Consider the following 8,868-nt stretch of genomic DNA (forward strand, 5'->3'; position numbering starts at 1 on the left):
GTGGGCGTCCCAGGTGGCTCAGTGGTAAAGAATCCGTCTGCCAAAGCAGGAGACATGGGTTCGATCCCTGGGTCAGGAAGATCCCCTAGAGAAGGAAATGGCAATCCACTCCAGTATTCTTGCCTGGAAAATCCCATGGACAAAGGAACCTGGTCTTTTATATTCCATGGGACTGCAGAAGAGTCAGACTCAACTTTGCAACTAAAACAACAATACACATATGTATTTATATATGTACATGTGTATATATGCTTATAAATGTATCAAAAGGGACTAAAAAGCACACACTAGTCTTTACTCATGAGAGCTATGTGTGAAAAGAGGACTTAAGAGAACTTCAACTTTTAACTCAATTGACTGAATTTTTACCAGTATACTGAATGTACTAGTTTCATTATTTTAAAGAAACACATTAACAAGAAATTTCATTTTTAAACCCTCTCCCCAAAATTCAAGTTTTTAATACAAAACTCTATCAGATATTAAATATATTTGATGCTTATAAATCTTTAGAGTAAGATAATTTGCAATTATCCCATTAATAACAAAGCTTCATTAATCTCTAACACTAACCTTTTTAAACATTTCATTCTGACTACAGAAATATTTTTACATGTCATTCCATTCTCATTACTTTTTTAATTTAACTTAATTCTAATATAACTTCTACTCATAAAAAAGTTAACAAGGATAAATGTTATCTGAATGTAACTACAACATGAATCAACCCATTTTAAACAGTAAAATACCTAATTCCCATACAGTTTATGTTTCATTCTTCACACAGATAAGAAACGGAGTGAAAAGATGGTAAATCTTTTAAAATCATTTAAAATTCACTGAGAATGTTAATGTATCACAATGATTCACATGCAGATTTACACACTCTGCCAGGTCACAGGCACACACACACAGACCAACATATACAGACCCACACACCATCCAGTGGGGAAGTAATGTGCAAAGTCACTGCATCACCTTGTGGTAGTGTTTGGGAAGTGTAGCTTCACTGACATCATGAGAAAAAGAACAAACTCAGCCTCAGCTGGAAAGAGGAAATACAATGCCTACCACAAAAGTAGGAGTAGCTTTACCATATTAAATTTTGTTTCCCATTCTCTATAAAGTACACCTATAGAAACATGGCAAACAAAAAATAAATAAATAAACCAAACCGGACTCAGCAAGAACAAGAGTAAGGGGGACGGAAAGAGCAAAGGGGATCAACTGTATGCTGGCAGATGGAAACTATAATTTTTGGTGGTAAACATGCTGTAGTGTATACAGAGTTAGAAATATGTTATACACAGGAAATTAATGTAATAAACCAAAGTTACATAAGTAAAAAAAAAAAAATACATGAGAACAGTTCAGAAAAAAAAAAAAGACATATCTGGCTGGGAAACAAAGTCTGAAATACTTTTACATGCTGTCTGCAGTGTCCTCTTCCCTGTTTTCTACTTTATTCACTAACATCTCTAGGGTTCCTTTTACATGTTATGCTGTAAACTTTACTCTGTTAAGTCTTTGGTCTAAAATCCAATTTTTGTTATTTTTGAGGACTCATCAATATCTAAGGAATAACAGACAATATGCAGTGGGCCCTCAGGTAAGCTAAAATAAATTGAGGGCGGGAGAATTTCATTGTTCATTTCTTCCTCTTGGAACTTTTTCAAGCCCAAGCCTGATTTGGCTTTTCTGGTAGCATTTTTCCAGTGACTTCTGATACTCATTTTACTTAACTAGCCCAAAATGTGTAAACCCTAATCAAATGAAGTAGGAAGTTGACTATACTAAGAATTTCTGTGCATTAAATGTACAGAAACTTAAAACTTTTTAATTTGGATATTTTATATAATTTGCTAATTCTAACACTTAGAATTCAAAAAGAAATAAGATAATTTTATTCTAGGTGATACTATTATTATGGTGATTGTATTTTTTTCAAAGTCCTTACCAGTTAAAGATGATAAATTATAGGTGAAATATCCTGATGTTCAGGATTTGCCTTAAAAAACTCCAGGGGTGAAAAACCAAGATTAGCAAAATAGTGAGTCCTTAAACTCTTCTCTTTTGGGGTATTTTGAAAATTTCCATAATAAAAGTTAGTAAAACCAAAGTAGACAAAGACTAGTAATAAAAACTCACATATGACCTTTTGCAATAAAAACACATTACACACAGTGGTTGAAATACTTAGTAAAAAAAATTTTTTTTAGTTTTCAGTAAATTATATATGAACTTTCAAACTTATCTCCAAACAGTTCTGGAAGAAACTGAGTATCTGAAGGGAAAAACTACAGCTAATATTCTAACTGCTTTCAATTACTCACATTTCTGCTCAAAGACTATCAGCTGGCTTACAGACCAGAAAAGAATTATCAGCGATCCTTCTGGAAGGCAGAAGCAAATCCACCAATTTGTCAGTTTACACACTTAACAGTCCTCCCAATCTCCAGAACTCTTACAGCTGAGTACCACTATTCATTACACTCTGCCAGGTGTCATGCACACCACTTAATTTTGTTTTAAATGGTGATTTCTAAAAAGCTGTGAAACTGACTTATTATTATATTAGAGGGCAGGGAATCTTTACCTTCCTGTAAGAGTTTGAGACAAACTAAACTTTAAAAGGCCAGAGGTGGATACAGCCAAAATTTTACTTAGTAATACAGAAATTCCAAAAGAATGCAATCCAATAAACTTCACATGTGAGGCAATACCCCCAAAGCAGTAAAAAGGGAACATGGTTAAGACCTTTCAAAAATATTTAACATCATTAAAAAAGGTCGAAACTTAACAAAATAACAGGTATTTTGGAATTCTAAGTAAAGGATATTTACCAGTTAATTCTACGCAAATAGCTGCAGCCATAATTGTATAAACAGGGGTGTGCAATTTAACAATGGAATGACTAGAAAACGTAATCAAGTATTCTTTGAAGAAATCAACTTTATCCTTGATAAGAACAAAACGAAGGCCCCTTTCCATACCCGAATAGCCCACTTAAAGATTTACATGTTACTCAAATAATCTCTTGAAACGCTTTTGGAATTGGGCTCCAAAATTACAATTAGTAATTCCTGCATGCGGCTATTCTACAACTAACGAGAGTTGAAAACTACGTTTTCCTGTCCCTGACACAAAAGCGATTCATAACTACTTTGTAAAACCTAAAATATATGTAGAAAATCAAATGTCACGGCGTTCTCAAACAAAATGATTACCAATAAGGTAATATGTTTAACACACACACGCATACTAATCTTTTAGCAAAGATTCCCCAAAATGACGAGCGCCTGTCGGGACTAGTCCACAACCTGCGGACCTCCGGGGTGTTGGGAGGGAATGTTGTGAAATCAGGACAAGTTGCCTAAGCAAAGACAAACAGGACTCTCCTCTACTAAGATTTAAGATCCCCTCGAGCACAAGGCGTGACAGTCACTTATTTATAAGCAGACAAGAAAAGCGTTCACTAACTCTACAACCCAAGTGATGTCGGAGATCTAGCACAAACAGCTAACTCCGCCCACGGCCCGCGGCGCACGGAGTCCCCGCCTCCTAATCTACTGGCGACTCAACCAAAACACTTGGGTTTCACTCCGCACGGGCAAACCTGAGTGTCCCATTTCGACACGACCTAGATGTTTTCCTAAGCTTACCTACCCCAGGAGCCCACACGCTACCAACGAAGCACTCACCCAAGAGTAGAGCCTCCGGCAAAGCACTTTCTTTTCCGGGGGTCTCTGGCTACTCGTCCCCAGCCAAAGGGCCCACATCTCACACGGCTCCCCTAAATCGCCAAGGCCTATCCCAGGGCCTCCCCAACGTGTGGGGCGGCCACCCGTCGCTTTTTCCAACTCCTCTGATAACCAAAGTTGTCCACACTCCCGTCACAATCACAGTCCGGGAGAAAAGATTTGTCCTCGAGAAGGAAAGCATCGTCATTCGGCAGCATCGTCACCACGGAGACCATTCCCGAGACTAGTCAGGCCCCTAGACTCCAGAACTGAGGGGCGTATCACGAGCCCCGACAGAGCTTCAGGGGACGTCCGCCCCACGCAAGGCGCTAGGGCGGGCTGGGAAAGGCGCTTACCGAGTGAGGAACTCCCGGGAAGTGGGGTGTGTTAAACAGGTTTCAGAGCTTCAGCCGCCATCAGCCTCCGAACCTCTTCCGCCACCACAGCCTCCCTCTACCGACCGGCTACACCTCCCCACAAGGCCAAAAGCCGGTGACACGTCACTTCCTCCCATGGACCCGCCCCTTCCGCCGCCGCCGACGTCGCGGAGAGTCGGTCGGGCCTAACCGCTGAAATATCAATCTGGTAGCGCCCGGCCGTTAACCACCCTAGCTGCGGACAGTAGACTCCTCGACCCTAATAAACCCGAAACGGCCTGTTCCCTAGGCTCTGCTATTCCTCCGCTTTCTTCCGCTTCGCCGCTTTCTCTCAGATACCTGTGGCAGCCAAACTGGATCCGTTTAGATAATGCATTTTTGACGTAACTTACCAGTTAAGTGGAAAGGGTAGCCCAGAGATATAGGGACTGGTGCCGTGTCATTCCCTGGATGTTTATAAATCTAAGCGAACCCAGTTATTCTGTGGCTCGGAAAGTAGACAGTCGTAGAAGCAAAGGAGGATCACGCGCCTGCGGCTGCTGCAGCCCCTCACTTCTGGGCGTTTTCACAACTCCTGGTGGTAGACCAGTCCGGTGCTTACTTAACTAAGGAATTTTGTTCTCTGAAATTTCGGTTTCTCCTAGGAGATTTTCAGTTCTACTTCTCTATGATTCTATTTCCTCTTGTTCCAGCAGTGACCTAGTTCTATGAGTTAACTGCTTTTGTTACCTGTTGCTCTGTGTGCGTGAATGTAGGTAGCCCTGTATTCTCTGTTCAGTTGTAATTTCTAAAGTCACTTTGCTATATAGTTTACCGCCTTAAAGAGTATTCAGTTTAAATCCTAACTCCATGGAAGCAAGTGCATTCTGTTCTAATTCCTTATATTCCTGTATTTCTGTAAAGCTCTTGATAAAATTTGCAATATCACCAGTGAAGAAGGGATAGTAAATGAGATCAAGTCAAATGTTGAAGCATCTCCTAAATTCACAAGATACAAAATCTTCTTCAGTATCCTTTACTTTCACATATTTAGGATAATGTCTGATTATCTGCCGACTGATTTGTTTCCTAAATATTGAAATTTTTGAACTTGGTGTGGTTCTGTATATCACACTTGATCATAGATTTCAGAAGAATCTTTACAGATAAGTACCAATCTCTTTTTGAAGATGAAAATCTTGTGATAATTTCAGTATTCACTGGCATTACTGGTAGCAACCTTCAAGTAGTAGTCTGTGTCTCTTAAGAAATGTAAAAAATAATTTTAAAGAAATGTAAATACAGCAGTGAACGTTACAAATGTAATTTTTCAGAAGTATCACTCTTCATATTTTTAATCACATGACTTATTTGCATGTATTACCACCAATTATCAGTTAATGAAGTCAGAAAAACAGCATGCCCACCTTTAATAAAAGCCATATTGGAAAGTACTTTTGTGTGTGTATTTTTAATTTGTTATTTTTCATAATTTCTTGAATTTTTAAACCTTATTTTCCCCTTGAAGGTATTAGTTCCACAGCTTTAACATGCTTTAATCCCTTTAATAATGATCCCAAGAATTTTAAGACAGTGTTTCTCCCAGCAGGAGAAATATATGTCCCTTCCATATTTAATTGAATTTTTAAAAATTAGCCTATTGTATGTATAACAGTGTACAAGGGACAAAAGGGATATATGGATCCACAGTCCCTTCATAAAAGGATTTGGGCCAGATAGAGTTCAGAATTCAAAATTTTTCAGATTTTAGAGAAATGTACCTATGTTACATAATATCCCATAAGGTGTGGGGCAGCGCTCTATAATCAAGTTAATTTTTTTTTTCAGAACAAATTATGAATATGACACCACTAAGTAGGAAAATAGAATGTATAGTCTTCAGATCAGGTTTTGCCACTTTGCCATCATGAGTTCAAGTCAAGTGTTACTGACAAATGAATTCAGGTCAGGATAGGTTTTGCCACCAAATGTTAAGAAAACATTTGATTTTCAAAGCAAAGAGCTTTCCAAAAAGCATTACAAAATAGTGAATGAGGGATTGTAAACCTATTCAAAGAACTATTGGAAAGAAACTCCCTCAGCACCCCGTGATGTTTCTGGAGCAATTACAATTTCAAGCACTTTTAAAGCAGTTGTGCTAACCTAGCACTAACCACCTAACCTGTGTTTTGACTGGGAAATATCTAAAAGACACTGTTCCTCTATTAGAACTTATGATAGCAAAGGGAAGAAAATAAATCCATGAAAATGTAGATGACAAAAGTATAAAATATAGTATAAAAAAGTATAAGATATTCAGAGTTGTTAGAACTCATTTGAGCCTTGTGTTAAACAATACACTGCTTCTGGTAGAGATAGGCCTAGACTATTAAGTATGGTTTTATTGAAGACATGGAAGAAAATTTCAAGTCAGGATATAAGGGACTGGGCAGAGGGGTCAGGTAGGGAGAGGATTGTTCAAATCATAATAATTCCTGTCTGTGGGGTACACAGTGCTGGGTACACAGTGCTTTCTAGTCACTGCAGAGGTCCTTAGGTGTTGTCTCGATTCCTCACAGCAACCCTGTAAATTTTTATCCTCATTTTGCAGGGGAATGTGGCTTCAGAAAACTGACTATGCTAAAGCCTTTGACTGTGTGGATCACAATAAACTGCGGAAAATTCTGAAAGAGATGGGAATACCAGACTACCTGACCTGCTTCTTGAGAAATCTGTATGCAAGTCAGAAAGCAACAGTTACCTGGACATGGAACAACAGACTGGTTCCAAATAGGAAAAGGAGTACGTCAAGGCTGTATATTGTCCCCCTCCTTATTTAACTTATGTGCAGAGTACATCATGAGAAATGCTGGGCTGGAAGAAGCACAACCTGGAATCAAGATTGCTGGGAGAAATATCAATAACCTCAGATATGCAGACAACACCACCGTTATGGCAGAAAGTGAAGAGGAAGTAAAAAGCCTCTTGATGAAAGTGAAAGAGGAGAGTGAAAAAGTTGGCTTACAGCTCAACATTAGGAAAACTAAGATCGTGGCATCTGGTCCCATCACTTCATGGGAAATAGATGGGAAAACAGTGGAAACAGTGTCAGACTTTATTTTTTGGGGCTCCAAAATCACTGCAGATGGTGATTGCAGCCATGAAATTAAAAGATGCTTACTCCTTGGAAGGAAAGTTATGACCAACCTAGATAGCATATTAAAAAGCAGAGACATTACTTTGCCAACAAAGGTCCGTCTGGTCAAAGCTATGGTTTTTCCAATGGTCATGTATGGATGTGAGAGTTGGACTGTGAAGAAAGCTGAGCGCCGAAGAATTGATGCTTTTGAACTGTGGTGTTAGAGAAGACTCTTGAGAGTCCCTTGGACTGCAAGGAGATCCAACTAGTCCATCCTAAAGGAGATCAGTCCTGGATGTTCCTTGGAAGGACTAATGCTGAAGTTGAAACTCCAATACTTTGGCCACCTCATGTGAAGAGTTGACTCATTGGAAAAGACCCTGATGCTGGGAGGGATTGGGGGCAGGAGGAGAAGGGGACGACAGAGGATGAGATGGCTGGATGGCATCACCGACTCGATGGACATGAGTTTGAGTAAACTCTGGGAGTTGGTGATGGACAGGGAGGCATGGCGTGCTGCGATTCATGGGGTTGCAAAGAGTCGGACACAACTGAACAACTGAACTGAACTGAACATGGATTGAAAATTAGAAACAAATAAATTCACATAGGTGTGTTATAGAAGTGTCATTATTGGTTTTGAAAGCATGTAAAATGAATTGTCTTCATCTTTTGAAACAATGGCTTATGTTGGTATTAAAGGTACCCATTGCTAGACACGATCCTTTCCTTAAAAAACTAATAGATATGTAAACCTTTGTTTTAAAAAGTGCTTTTAAAGACAAGATTTGAACAGTGGTAGATTTTGGATAAACAGAAAATTCAAACACTCTAGAGTGGTGTACTTCCTCTTACCCTATGCTAGGAGATAGTTGATATTTTCTCACTCCTTATAGTTTACCTATCATTACTCTCCCAAATGTTTGTATAAAACTTTGCTCCTTTGAGTTGCATGCCAACCAGTTAAACCCCCTCTCCCCTTGTTGTTGCTGTTGTCTGCTTGAAACAGGAGGGAAGGGGGCAAGGCACAATCTTGGAAAGCATGACATAGCCCAAGGACACAACATAAACTGATTAGAATCAAATGGGTCCAAGATGACAGACAAGCCAACTTCAACCTGACCTTGATTGTCAGTATATGCTCACTGTAACACATCAGGAAGCGAAGTGATACACCCAGAGGTGCCATGACAGTTCCAAGACTGACCATCAAAGATCAAAAAGTCAGCTGTGACTCAATTCCTGGAAATCTCCCCCCTTCCTGAAAATATTTGGAAAAATCCTCCTACTCATTAGCCTATGAAATTACCCAGCCTATAAAAGCTAACTGCACCACATGTAGAGGCTGCCCTGGCCTTCTGCAATAGCCCACATTCATCTGTGGGGTGTATGTCTCTCTAAGTAAACCCACATTCTTGCCTAATACTTTGTCTCTCATTGAATTCTTTCTGCAATGAGATATCAAGAACCTGAGATTCATTAGGTCCTAAAACAAGGTCTGTCATCTCAATTGGAAGACCTGAGTTGGAAGAACTCAGTTTTGACCGGGTTCAAGTTCCAGCCACATCAGTTCAACTCCCAAACAGGGTTTTTGGCTGGGCTACAGTCCTGGTGGCTCAGATGGTACAGAATA

At 39.4% G+C, this 8,868-nt stretch overlaps 1 protein-coding gene across 2 annotated transcripts in view; it reads right to left on the reverse strand.

Annotated features, from left to right (window-relative positions):
• TAX1BP1 (Tax1 binding protein 1) overlaps positions 1 to 4,229 on the reverse strand; it is an 80,462-nt gene extending 76,233 nt beyond the window's left edge. For both annotated transcript variants that reach the window (XM_061165460.1, XM_061165458.1), the window contains exon 1: positions 4,097 to 4,229. The gene's annotated coding sequence lies outside the window, so the exon portion shown is untranslated. The remainder of the gene's footprint in view (positions 1 to 4,096) is intronic.
• Positions 4,230 to 8,868: the final 4,639 nt, after the last annotated feature.

Source organism: Dama dama, chromosome 18, assembly GCF_033118175.1.
Source record: "Dama dama isolate Ldn47 chromosome 18, ASM3311817v1, whole genome shotgun sequence".
Taxonomy (NCBI): Eukaryota; Metazoa; Chordata; class Mammalia; order Artiodactyla; family Cervidae; genus Dama; species Dama dama.